The sequence below is a fragment of the Cyprinodon variegatus genome, unplaced genomic scaffold, assembly GCF_000732505.1.
Source record: "Cyprinodon variegatus isolate N-32 unplaced genomic scaffold, C_variegatus-1.0 Scaffold873, whole genome shotgun sequence".
In the NCBI taxonomy this organism is placed as follows: Eukaryota; Metazoa; Chordata; class Actinopteri; order Cyprinodontiformes; family Cyprinodontidae; genus Cyprinodon; species Cyprinodon variegatus.
In genome coordinates this window covers 249648-262452 of record NW_015151326.1, presented here as the reverse complement: position 1 = coordinate 262452, position 12805 = coordinate 249648, and the positions used below count along the sequence as shown (strand labels likewise).

General features: G+C 37.6%; 1 pseudogene; it reads left to right on the top strand.

Annotated features, from left to right (window-relative positions):
* The first annotated feature begins 416 nt into the window (after positions 1–416).
* LOC107099468 lies at positions 417–9355 on the top strand (annotated as a pseudogene).
* Positions 9356–12805: the final 3450 nt, after the last annotated feature.

Genomic DNA, 12805 nt, shown 5'->3' with positions numbered 1-12805 from the left:
AAAAGCTTAACGGTAAACTTTCAGGTTCTGTTAAACAGGAGTTATTCAACGAGAGACAGATTCCTTTTGTTTACAGTCGAATTTATTTCATGAGCTTCAGCGTGATTGGATAAAGTGTTAAATAAACACATTAAAACTTCTTTGACAATCCATTCTCGTCTATTTAATAACATCAGGCCTGACAGATAAAAATACAAATTAAAGGATTAAAAGATGATTTTAGTGACTTACTAACATGAATAATTTTTAGTTTACCTGAAAATTAACCAGAATTTTATAAGAATTCATTATTTGGTACAGAAACTGCATTTTTTATGACACATGATTAATTTATTTCCTAGTTAATGAAGAAAGTCCACTCCACTGAAGCTCTGATACCCACCAAGATAAGTTTTAATCATCCAACTAAATATCCTATGCCTACCAGTGAATGCTCCTTCCATTCTGTGTTACCTGAAGATGCTCTTGTGTTACAATCTTTGAAGGAATCTATTGTCTGGCCTGAAACACCTTCACTATCATCTAACTTTTCTCTGAATGACACCAGTGATCCTACTCAAAGCACCTTTACCATTCTTCCGAGGAAAGGCGGTGGATCATGGCACGTAGGGGATCAGCTGGAGGTTTTAATAAAAATTACTGACTTCCATAGTCGCCCAAAGAACTCAGGGGGAGATGTTCTACTTGCTCGGCTGCACAACCCTGCTCTTTCTGCAGGCGTGGCAGGGCAAGTGTTGGATCATCACAATGGTTCCTATACTGCAGTATTCTCTTTACTCTGGGAAGGAAATGCACAGGTTGAGGTAAAACTAAATTCCTTCCTATTATGCTTGCCAGTAACATTTAATTATGACTTCCCTATGACTTTAAAGTTGTAGGGAAATCCTATTTAACTGTCAAATCTTTCTGGCTTAAACGTGTATATAAATGTGCTCTTTATCAGACATTGTCTATTTCTATTTTTTTTTATCCTGTCTTAAAATCTGTAGGGGGTTTTTCGTTATTTTACGCAGGCCAGTTAGTTATATGTCAGCTTGTACACCTAAATTCGGCCAATCAATATATCAACGGTCGTCTGTCAATCACATTTTTTCAGTCATAGCATCTTGATTCATATGTTGCAGTTAATATACGCAACGATTGAAATGAGAATCATTTACTTTCCCACTGAGTTCCATCCCAGTGTTTACGGGGATGGACGTCTGTGTCTTTGATAGGCATAGAGCTAACAGAACTGCCAGTGTTGCGAGGCAAGGGCTCAAACCTGAACGGCTGTAAGCCTTCTACACCAAACTTCTGCTGCTCTGGCGTCCTCTTCCACAACTTCATTCCCGCTTTCCTCCTCTAATTAAAAAAATGTATGACGAAGGAGACTCAGCCACGACCTCTGAGACAAAACTCTCCTTGACAGAGTCGTTGCTATGTGCTACTTGGTCTTAATGTAATTTCGTTATTGGGAGCCTACTAACGACTTAAGAATCAAAATTTAAAATGATTGGAACTGGATTCAAACTGAGGAATTTGAACCAAAGTCATCCAAATTTAAACATTGCCCAACTCCTCAAGTGTATACACCAGTAAGAGGGTTCTTGCATCTCCAATGACAACAATGGGCAACATTTGAAAGAGCAATGGCCAAGCATGGAGTTTAAAATATTTAAAGGTGCAGTAGGAGATCTTGGAGAAATGGTTCCAGCAAGCTATATTTTTTAACATATACAACCATGCCTCTCCCTTCAGACCACCCCTCGAAACCCCACCTTCAAAACACATAAATACGCATGCTGTCTGCAGCGCATCTAGAGCAACTGGAGCAACTGCTGGCAGGGAGACAGGCAGCACTGATGATGCACAGTGCCATGATCACTCCTCTGAAATAGTTTATTAAAGCTTAAATTCACTTAAAATGCCAAAATCTGCTGGCAAAACATGTTCGCTTTTATTATCCTAGTGCTTGCAGTTTGATTTACCTACATGAAAAACACCTTCCAGCCGCCGCGGCAAACCGGATAAGGCAACCAGGCCATAGGCTGCTGTTTAATTGGATTCCTAGTGAAAGTGCACCGCCGGTGTACGGGGTCTTAGCGGCTCCGACAGAAATAATATTTGAAGGCAGGATGGTGATCTGGATGAACTGACTGCACTGACAATGTTTTAAACAGACCCGATAACAGTAGCCTAGACAATAGCGACCCCATAATCCTCAGCCCCTCCGGCTGAGGATGGGTGGCTCATGGCTCACTGCTGAGGTCTTGTCCAGTCAGTGGCTGAGCAGTCGACCCCCTCCCCCAAAAAAGTGTCCTCCTTGTCAAAAAACCCAAATCTGGTTACCCTAGGAAAGATGCTTCAGCCGTGCATCAGAACTCAAGTACAAGCATAAAAAATTAAGCAGCACATCCATTTTTGCTGCTTTTGCTGCTTTAGGTGTGAACATAGCGTAACAGTGGCTAGCTTCCAGCCATGGTGTCCTGCACGAGAATTGAGGGGGATTGATTCATTCATGTGTCAGGGTACGCACTTGGGAGGACGGAAAAGCAGACAACCATGATTAATGTGTCAGGAACAAATCGTGTACAACTGACTGTCTTTAGTGATTGGTTGGGGTTATCCATTGATTTCTTATTTATTTATTTTAGTTTCACTTCCAGACCTTCTATTTCACTGCTTGCTAAGCGGCTGTGGGGAGATATTTGAGCCACATGGTAAAAACTGCATCGGAAAAGATTGCCTACTGCACCTTTAAGGGAGGTTAGCCACTCATGGTAGCATTGCAATAGACATACTGCATAGCGAGGACAGTATAAAATTATGCTTAGGTTGCTCTACTTGTCTTTGATCATATAAACAAAACATTAACATCTATAACTTCACATATGGGCAAACTGAATATCGTTGAAACAGGCTCTAAATAACAAATACGACCAAAAACATGGTTCACATGGTTATCAACACTCTCAATCAGTAAGCTTTGTGTAATGGTTGTGAGACTGGGTCTGATTAATAAAAGTGAAAAGCACAAATTACAAAAAAAGAACAGCGGCTACAAAGCAGCACCCCGCTTCATGACCAGCCTGTGCAGCATGCCCTTATACCAGATACAATACAAAAATGTAATTAATAAAAATAATACAACAACATTAAGTTAGTGAAAAATAAAAAACACTGCTGTGGGATAGTTTGGATTGGTAATAGGTGAGGAAGTGAGTGATTATCCTCAAAGATTCATTATGCTTGGATAAACGGACATTCAACAAGGAAAATGAGCCACTGACCGTCACAGTGTCTTTTACTGTGCAGCCTTCCTCCTGTTCTGGCCGGCTTCAGGGGGGCATGTTCAGCACACACTGCAAGCTTACAACACCACACTACATGAGGAAGTAGGAAATAGCTGTTTATGACTTTATCAAAGCCTCTTCATGCCGTTCCAAAACAACAAACATTTCTTTCCTGGACATTTTCCTCATTGTGTTGCTCCTGCGATGTCTATGGATGTCTATGGATGTTAATATTTGTGAGCCCTCACTAGCAGGAGCAGCTGCTCACTCTCAATGTTTTCTGCGTGGATTAAAATTCTTCCTAGGTGCTCCGTGCAGAAATTCTGCCTGTCACAGATGGGTCAAGCATAAACCAAGCTTGAGAAAGCATTCTGAGAAGTTCACCGAAATTGTTACTTTTTGCCATAAAGACGGGAGAGTGATAAGCTTGCATGTTCTGTACTATTCCTTGTCGTTTTATATTTAGTTTTTTGTGGGGGCTCAAAATGAATGATATTGCATTTTCTGTCTTTCTGAACTCTTATCATGGGTATTCTATTTAATAAAATATTCTATTGATTGCTAAGCCTGCCTTACCCACTATATAAAACACTGTGAATCCAAATGGAGTAAACCTGATTGTTTTCTGTTGTGACTGATGTATTTTATTTTTTGTTTTCCTGCAAAGTGGATGTGTTTTACTTTGAAATGATCCTCTCTTTCTGTCAGACTGATGAAATTGGGGCTCTGTTCGAATTTATGGGATGCGTCATCTGAAGGCCAGATTCGAAGGACGATTACGTCATAGCGTGGCATCGAGGTCTGGGCGGATTCCAAGACTCCTCGTTATGTGGCCTACAAATGTGTCCTTCTTTTTGCCAGATTTGAAGGACGGGTCCAATGTATCCCAACTATCCTTGGATATCCCAGGAATCAGAGAGGGCAAGCAAGTCGGCTGCTCCGTGATTAGAGGAAAGATTACTTGGCACCAAACAGTATAATCCAAGTATGTAAATAGTTCCGTCTGAAATGAATAAAAATATTTTTTTTAATGGTTATTGAGTCAGATATGTGGCGGTAATGTTTGGTTTATCTAAAGTTTTTTATCCGTTTCTGTGTTAACGGGATTGGCTGTAATCTAAGGACAGATTCTAATATATCTGCAGTGTGGGGACTATAAATCTGATAGGATTTTATTTTTTTTATTTCTGTTTTGCGCAATTTGCTTAACTTAGTATTTTTTGTTGTTGAATATAAGAGAATTTGTAGATATATTTTTTATACATACATTATTTAGATTTACTTATATCTTTCTACCTCCTTTTTTAGAATAGAAAAATCTCTTTATTGTCCCACAGTGGGCTAATTTACTGCAACATAAAGATTATTGAAAAAAAAGTCACACAAATGTGGACCTTAAAATTTCTTTATAAGAGTAACATAATAGGGAAGAGTTAAAATATAATGAATAAAATACTGCAAAGTGTTTTAACAACATAAAATTGTGCAACTGGAGAATAAATAACCAATATACAGCTGTGGACATTTTTACAGTAATGGATATTTGAAAATATCAGCAACATCAGTGATGTGCAAAATGACAGCAGCATGTTATTTAACTGACAAATGTAATTATCATTACATTTGCTTTTATTTGTTCATGCTGCCAGTGGTTGTCACCTTTATTCCATCCTGTATTCTCATTAGTGTAGTCTTTCTTCACTTTACAATAAAAGAAAGAAATTAAACAGAAACAGTTTTGAAAAGTTCGGTATTCATTCTTTTCCTGCCTCTCACAGTTGATAGGCGACAGAGCGCACAGCGGAGCTAAATTCTTCCGCTCTCCTTATTTTCATGGACTTCAAAGGATCCAGTCCTTGGAAGACGCAGCCCATAAATTCAAACGCATCCTGGCCCTAAAATTCTGCATGGTTCTGGGGTGTATTTTGGTTGGAACTACACAAGCTGTCTTGCAGAAAATAATGTGGTTGTGTTAATCCCCATTCACTCTAAATAAGTGTTAAGCGTTATGACCTCTTACGACACAATTTTCTGTCGGATCAGGCTCAAAATCCCCTGGGGTGGTTTCAGAGTTCACTACATATACCTCTGACATTGTTTGACATGATGTTTGATCTTCATGGGTTTTGGTTTTCTAATCTTCCTTTCTGTTTCTGCATCCGTTACATATATTACTTTTTTTTTTCTTCAAAAAAGCAACTTATAAAAACAGCATTGATGGTCTACTTCTGAAAGCACATCTGTTGGGCTATTATCCAGCAAAGGGATATTAAATGGGCTAGTGTTAGTGAGTGCTAGTGAGGATGTACCCCTTATTCATGTTTGTGATGTATTTGAGTAAGTACTTTGGATTATTATAAATTATTCTATAATAAATCCTGTTTAAAGAATAATGATGAAAGTGTACACTTTACACATATTGCAAATGCTTGTTTCCTAAAATGATCTGTTCTAAGAAAAAAATGTTTCTTGTTCTTTTCAAAAAGGTAACCCTGGTCCACCCCAGCGAGGCAGTAACTGTGCTAAAACAAATCACCCAGCAGCAGCCTGATAGAATCTATTTTAAAAGCCTCTTCCGCTCACACTCAGTCACTGCATATGCCTTTTGTAACGTATGCCTAAAGGCATCCCAGGATAAGCTGTGCAACTACACTGATATTCACACAGGTGAGCCCTGGTTCTGCTATAAGCCAAATAAACTTAAATGTGAACACAGGATCACCCACTCATTTGGAGGATTTAGAGGAAAACTAAAGCCGAAAGAGGACAAGCTCTTTCAAAGGTAAGTGTAAATGTAATTCTACAACCATTTCAACTTTGGATGAAATCACAACAAAGACAAAACACTTAATGGCAAATATATTAATGAAAATTATTGCTCTTATAAAAGTTTCCTGTGTTGAAATAATTTTTAACAACTGTGCAGATTAATATAATTTATATTCAGTTAAATAATTCAGGGTAGGTATCAGAGACACATTCAGCTTTGGAGGGACCAAAATCTGCAAAAGATTCTTCTGCTGGCTACAAAAAAAAACAATATCCACGGACTGGCTTTAGATAATGTCTGTATATCGTAGAAAATATCTCAGCAATAGAAAGACTAGAAGGCTTAACATGAACGAAGGAAAAAAATTGCAGTGATGATCTTATTTTTAACTGAGTCAATCTTATTTATAAAACACCCCAAAAAAAATCATACTGCTAAGTGCAGTCCTTGACTAATAAAGAAAAAAAAACACACTGCCCTTGGTTTATAAGGGATCATTTCATTCAGCAGTAAACTTTTTTTTTCATATGAAGTAGGATTCCTGTAGTCATGTAGAGCACAATTTTCTCTCCATTTTCCTGGCATTTGGCTGCAAAGTCATTGAATAGCCCTCGGCCAAGTATGACAGTGAAATCAAGATGTGTCCTCTAATTAGCATATGTAGTGGGAAAAAGTCATTCAACTATACATTCCAGTTAAATAAACTGAGCTCGCTGGATTAAAATCAGCCGGTTTTCCTTAGATAGAAAACTTTGAATCAAAGTAATTGTATGATCTGGTTGAATTGTCTTGGTAACGTGCCTTGAGAGGACATGGGTTGTGTATTGGTGCTATAAAAATAAACTGAATTTAATTGGGCTGAAAATAAAACAAAACCATCAGCACTGATTCTTTAGGGAACCTAAGATAATTAAATTCAATGCAGTTTATTTATAAATCAACAATTCACAACACATGCCATTTCAAGGCACTTTACAATTCAACCAGATCATAATAATTAATCTGTATAGATACAACTATTATAATCTATACAGATTATATACAGATTATAATAGTTAATAACAAGATGAACTATTATTTCTAAGCCCCCTCCAAAACTATTTAGGTTATAATCAATAGAAATTACATTGTAATTAATTTGAAAAAAAAAAAAAAAAGTTGAAATTACTAGGCCAGGATCTAGTTAAATATTTTTCCATGACATGATTTTCTGTTTCTGTGCTTGTACAATAGGGGGGTCAACATGAAGGTCTTAATTCGTGCATCAGGGCCTTCTAACATCACAATCTTACCTAAATTTAAAGGTAAAGTTTGCTTTGGAAATGCTATGAATTGCATGAGACACACAATAAGGAAAATTAACATTTGTTAAATCTTTCAGAATTTTCTACTTCCCCCAGAAAATTGTATATGAAGATGAATTTTGTGATTTGCTTAACCTCTTTCTTATACTATAAGTAAAAAGTTAAGCAAGTTACAAAATGTTACATTACCAATAATATGTAGATTTGTAATATTATGATGGCTGGACTGAATGAGACCAGGGCTGGAATGGCCATTATGAAAGCCTCTTTTGGCCGGCCCAATGCTGTCATAATGTAATCAAAAATGTACTTTTCATGAATAATTTAATAATAATCAAATGATAATCTAATCAAAGGATAAAAAAATAAAATAAAATTATACCCCACAAAAAATATTTCAAAAACGGTTTCTTCTGTATGGTTATTTTGTATATTTTTTATGGTCAGAAAATCTGAGGGTATAAACAGTTGTTTGATATTTAAGTAGCTTTTTCAAAATGCTTTATAATTTCCTGTGATAAATATTAATTTTCTATGCATCTGAAGTTATCTGATCTAGTATGTTGTGTATCTCCACATAAAATATAACTGATCTTGGTGGGTCACCTTGACCCAAAATGCCCGGGCCATATTTTTGGACCTATCTATCCCTGTATGTGATTGTATTTTATAAATACTTTAATTTGACTCTTCATATGACTACATTTGATTATTTAAATTGAATGTTAAATTTTTTGCAACATTTTTTTAGATGGATTTAGTCAACACAAAATATATTCCATGACCAAAATACATTATATAAATTGCATGTAATTTAATATTGACATCAATCTGCAACAGCCTTGTACTTTATGTACCAAGAGGCAGGAAAATGTTTTTCTTAATTACCCATAAAGTATGGATTAAAATATGAAATAATATTACAGGAGAAAAGCTTTTTTTTTATCTGAAACAAAGAGCCCTAATGTCCTAATCATTGAATCACAGAATGTTATTGGTTATTTTTCTTCCAGTTCTGGAGAATGCAACTCCCAAACAAACATCAGGTAAAACTTCTCGGTTCTTAATTCCGTAATAAAATAAAGTAAAAAAAAAAAAAGAAGCAAAAAAAAAAAACACTTGTTTTTGAACCCTGCCTTTTGAATTCACAGAAAGAAGTGTGAGGACTCAGCCAAGTGGTTATTACTACCAGGGTTCATGGCGAGCACTAGATGGCACCACAGTCCACCAATTTAACAAGTCTGCCATTAGCCAGTGTCTCAAAGGCAAAGTGCTTCACTTGTTTGGAGACTCCACCATCAGGCAGTGGTTCGAATATTTAATCTCAACAACACCAGGTAGGTGAAAATATCTGGTAACAATTTAAATTGGTTCATGCTACAGTCTAATTTTTTTGTTTGGGGGGTTTGTGTTGTTGTTTTTCTATGATTTCAGATCTCAAGAAATTTGATCTCAAAAGTTCAAAACAGACAGGACCTTTTATGGCCTTAGATTATACTAAGAACACATTAGTGACATTCAACTGCCACGCTCCTCCCATCCGTTTTGGTAACTTGCCGGTCAGTCACACACGTTATATTGCCAATGAATTGGACAAAGTAGTTGGAGGCACAGACACTGCCATAGTAATTGGAGTCTGGTCACACTTTAGTACTTTCCCTGTTGAGGTCTACATCCGTCGCCTTCTGAGCATAAAGAGGGCAGTATTGCGGCTGTTAAACAGAGCACCAGGTACAACAGTCATAATCAGGACCGCTAATCCCAAAACATTGACACTCTACGAAACACTAACCAACAGTGACTGGTTTTCACTTCAACGTGATAAGTTACTCAGGGCAATATTTAAAGGGGTGAATGTCTACCTTGTTGATGCCTGGGAGATGACCTTGGCCCACCACCTGCCACACAGCCTCCATCCACAGCCTCCTATAATAAAGAATATGGTAAATGTTGTTTTGTCCCACATATGTCTCTCCAATGGAAATTTGAAAACAGAGGCAAATTAGCATGGCTCAGGTAATTGGGCATTCATTGGTGAATGTTAAAATTTAGATTCCTCTTATAAGGTCTTTCTGCATGGAGATTGCATATTCTCTCTGTGCATGTGTGGGTGCTCTCTGGGTAGAAAAACATGACTGTTAGGTTGATTGGTGTATTAAGTGTGAGTGTGTGTGTGTGGTCTTGGTGTGTCTCTGTATTCCCTGACAGCCTGGTAACCTGTCCATGGTGTACCTAACTTTTTGCCAATAGACTGATGTAGATAGACATCCAACCTTTTTACCTTCAATATTTGTACTGTAGAAACTGTATTGTTTCTTCTGTATTGTAGAAACAATACCCCACCACCACCACACTTTTTTTTTCTGTTGTATGGTCATTTATTTGAAATAATTGGTTTTGGGTAGATTGCAAAACTGTAAATGTACAGAACTGCAATGGGTTTTCATATGGGACTTATAAAATGCTATTCTTTTTTTTACTTGTACTTGGAAAAAGGAAGATTATGTTTTTTTTTTGCATTGGTGAATTAATGATCATTTATTGATGGACTCTAAAAAATGCATGTATCGTGATCCATCCTCTATGAATAAAAACAGGTTAAGTTTCTTCTATTTGTGAATTATAAATAACTGAAAAAAGAATACATAATTTTGTTTATCTCTAAATTGTATTGACAGCCAATAGATTTTAATAATTATTTTTTTTAAGGTTGAACTTTTTTTGTGAAAAGATTTTAAAACTTGGGTTTACTTCTAAATAGTACCAACATAATGGGCTGCATTTAACAAGGTGCATATATTGGAAGAAACTATTGTTTGTATTGGTCTGATCAGAGAGAAAGTATTATAGATATTTCTACAAACCAATAATCCATATATGATCACTCTGCAGATTAAGATTAGAAAAGTTAATAGACCTACAGCAGTAAAGGTACATTTTCCAGAGATGCATCTGTGTAGATAATAATCTTTGTAGGATAATGGCAGCATGGTCAGACAACATGTTAAATTACAATGTACAACTTAAGGACCTTAGTTTTCTAAAAGACATCTTTTAACATTAACTGATCTTAAGTGATTTCGACATCCTCATACTGGCTTAGTACATTAATACAGAAATGTTGTGTTGTGTTGTAAATATGCAACGCAATTATAGTGAACCAGCATTTCTTAAGTCACTTTTCAAAAGCAGTAGTTCTACACCATCGGTTAAAGTGTCTGTGACACTGTTTTTACATCAAATGAAAAAAATGGAAGAAAAGCATATTATTTTTAGCAATTTTTGCCATTGTTTTAAACTCTAAAGATGTAATAGAAGATATTTGAATGGTAAATGGCCTGTACTTATGTAGCGCCTTTTTTCAAGTCAGGAGACTTGACCAAAGCGCTTTACACTACATTCAGTCATTCAGCCATTCACGCACACACTCACGGTGGCAAGCTACATTGTAGCCACAGCTGCCCTGGGGCTCACTGACAGAAGCGAGGCTGCCGTACACTGGCGCCACCGGGTCTTCTGACCGCCATCATTAGACAATGCCGGTGAAGTGTCTTGCCCAAGGACACAATGACACTGAAAGTCGGAGCTGGGGCTTGAACCATCAATCCTTCGATTTTAGGGCAAACTCCTACATCCGACGACACTGTCGCACTATATTTGTGACCTAGAATGGGCATATTTCTTTGTTAAAATTTGACAGTCAAAAGTAGACCATAACTGACGCAAAGAGGGAAATCCAGGGTCATTCACTGCACCAACACATTCATAAACATTTCAGGTATATGGCAGATTTTGCAAAAACAATGTTGATATGAAAAAACAGCACCTTGCTGCTTTATTGCAGGAATACTGAAACACAGGACTGTCAGGACTCGAAACCTTGGACCCAATATTCAAACAGACAGATTCTAATCAACTGTTGTGCGGCTTCTCGTCAGCTGGAACGGATAAACCGGATCCTCTGTAGAAACAGAAACTCAGGTCAGTTACAAGAATAAGGGCTGATAACGACTAAGAGTAATAGTCAGTGACCTGGTTCAGAGTTCAGTCCGATCATAGAGGGATGTGATGAATCCGAGAAGGAGATTGTCCTCCACTTTTGACAGGCGCCGCCAGGAGAATCCAGGAATCAGTCCAGAACAGATCAGACTAAAAGAGCAGACAGGGCCAATCTGATGATTTCTCTTTTTTTGTGTCCTAGCAAATATAGCCCTGGGAAGTGATGTCCCAGAGCTAGTTGATATCCCAACAGCTTTGCTTTCACAAACAGAAAATTCTGACTGTTGCCATAAGATTCTGCTTGGAAAATTATTTGGGGAGTAAAATCATATACAATGGAAATGGAGTGAGAAAAAAAGAGTGGATAAGAACTAAGGGGAGAGAGAGAGATAGAGACAAAGAATAATGAATGAAGAGAGAGAAAATAAAAATAAAAAACAGAAAAAATAGACAACACAAAATATATACAGTAACTCCTAGAAGTCTGCTTTCATACCTGTATGAGAAAACAGAGAGCATTACAGCAAAAGAAGACAATAGACAACCAAAGTAAACTTTAAAAAAGGCTTCAATAGTCAGAACCTATGGTGATTTATCAGGGTGGTATATATCTGTAGCTGCAGCTTAGTATCTACTGTAGTATACTGTAGGTACGATTCCATGAACACCTAGAACCAAATGTATGAGCATGTTCCTCTATAAAGCATCACAAAGTTTCTTCAGAAGGAAAGTATGCTTAATCGCAGCTGTGGGCAGCCCCAGACTAGCCCTGGACAGAAAAGGAGGCCAATTATCCAAAGGCACCCAAGATCAGTGGGACACAAGGAGGGCAGACATAGGGATGGCTGCACCCACCAGAGAAGGGCAGACAAGAGCACCCAGAGCCCAACCACTGAGGGGCCAAACGTCAAAGGGGCAGAGTCCCTGAGTGATCCATAGTGCTGGGGTCCCATGGGGCTTCTGCAGTGAGCCCATGGTCCCTGCAAATTGCCCAAGGGGGATTTGGATGAGAGCTTGGATCCACCACCTATGTACAGTCATGTCCATAAATATTGGTACATCAACACAATTCTAATCTTTTTGGCTCTATACACCACCACAATGGATTTGAAATGAAACAAACAAGATGTGCTTTATCTGCAGACTTTCTGCTTTAATTTGAGGGTATTTACATCCAAATCAGAGGAACGGTGTAGGAATTACAACAGTGTGTATATGTGCCTACCACTTTTTAAGGGACCAAAAGTAATTGGACAGATTAATAATCATAAATCAAACTTTCACTTTTTAATACTTAGTTGCAAATCCTTTGCAGTCAATTACAGCCTGAAGTCTGGAAGGCATAGACATCACCAGACGGTGGGTTTCATCCCTAGTGATGCTCTGCCAGGCCTCTACTGCAACAATCTTCAGTTCCTGCTTGTTCTTGGGGCATTTTCCCTTCAGTTTTGTCTTCA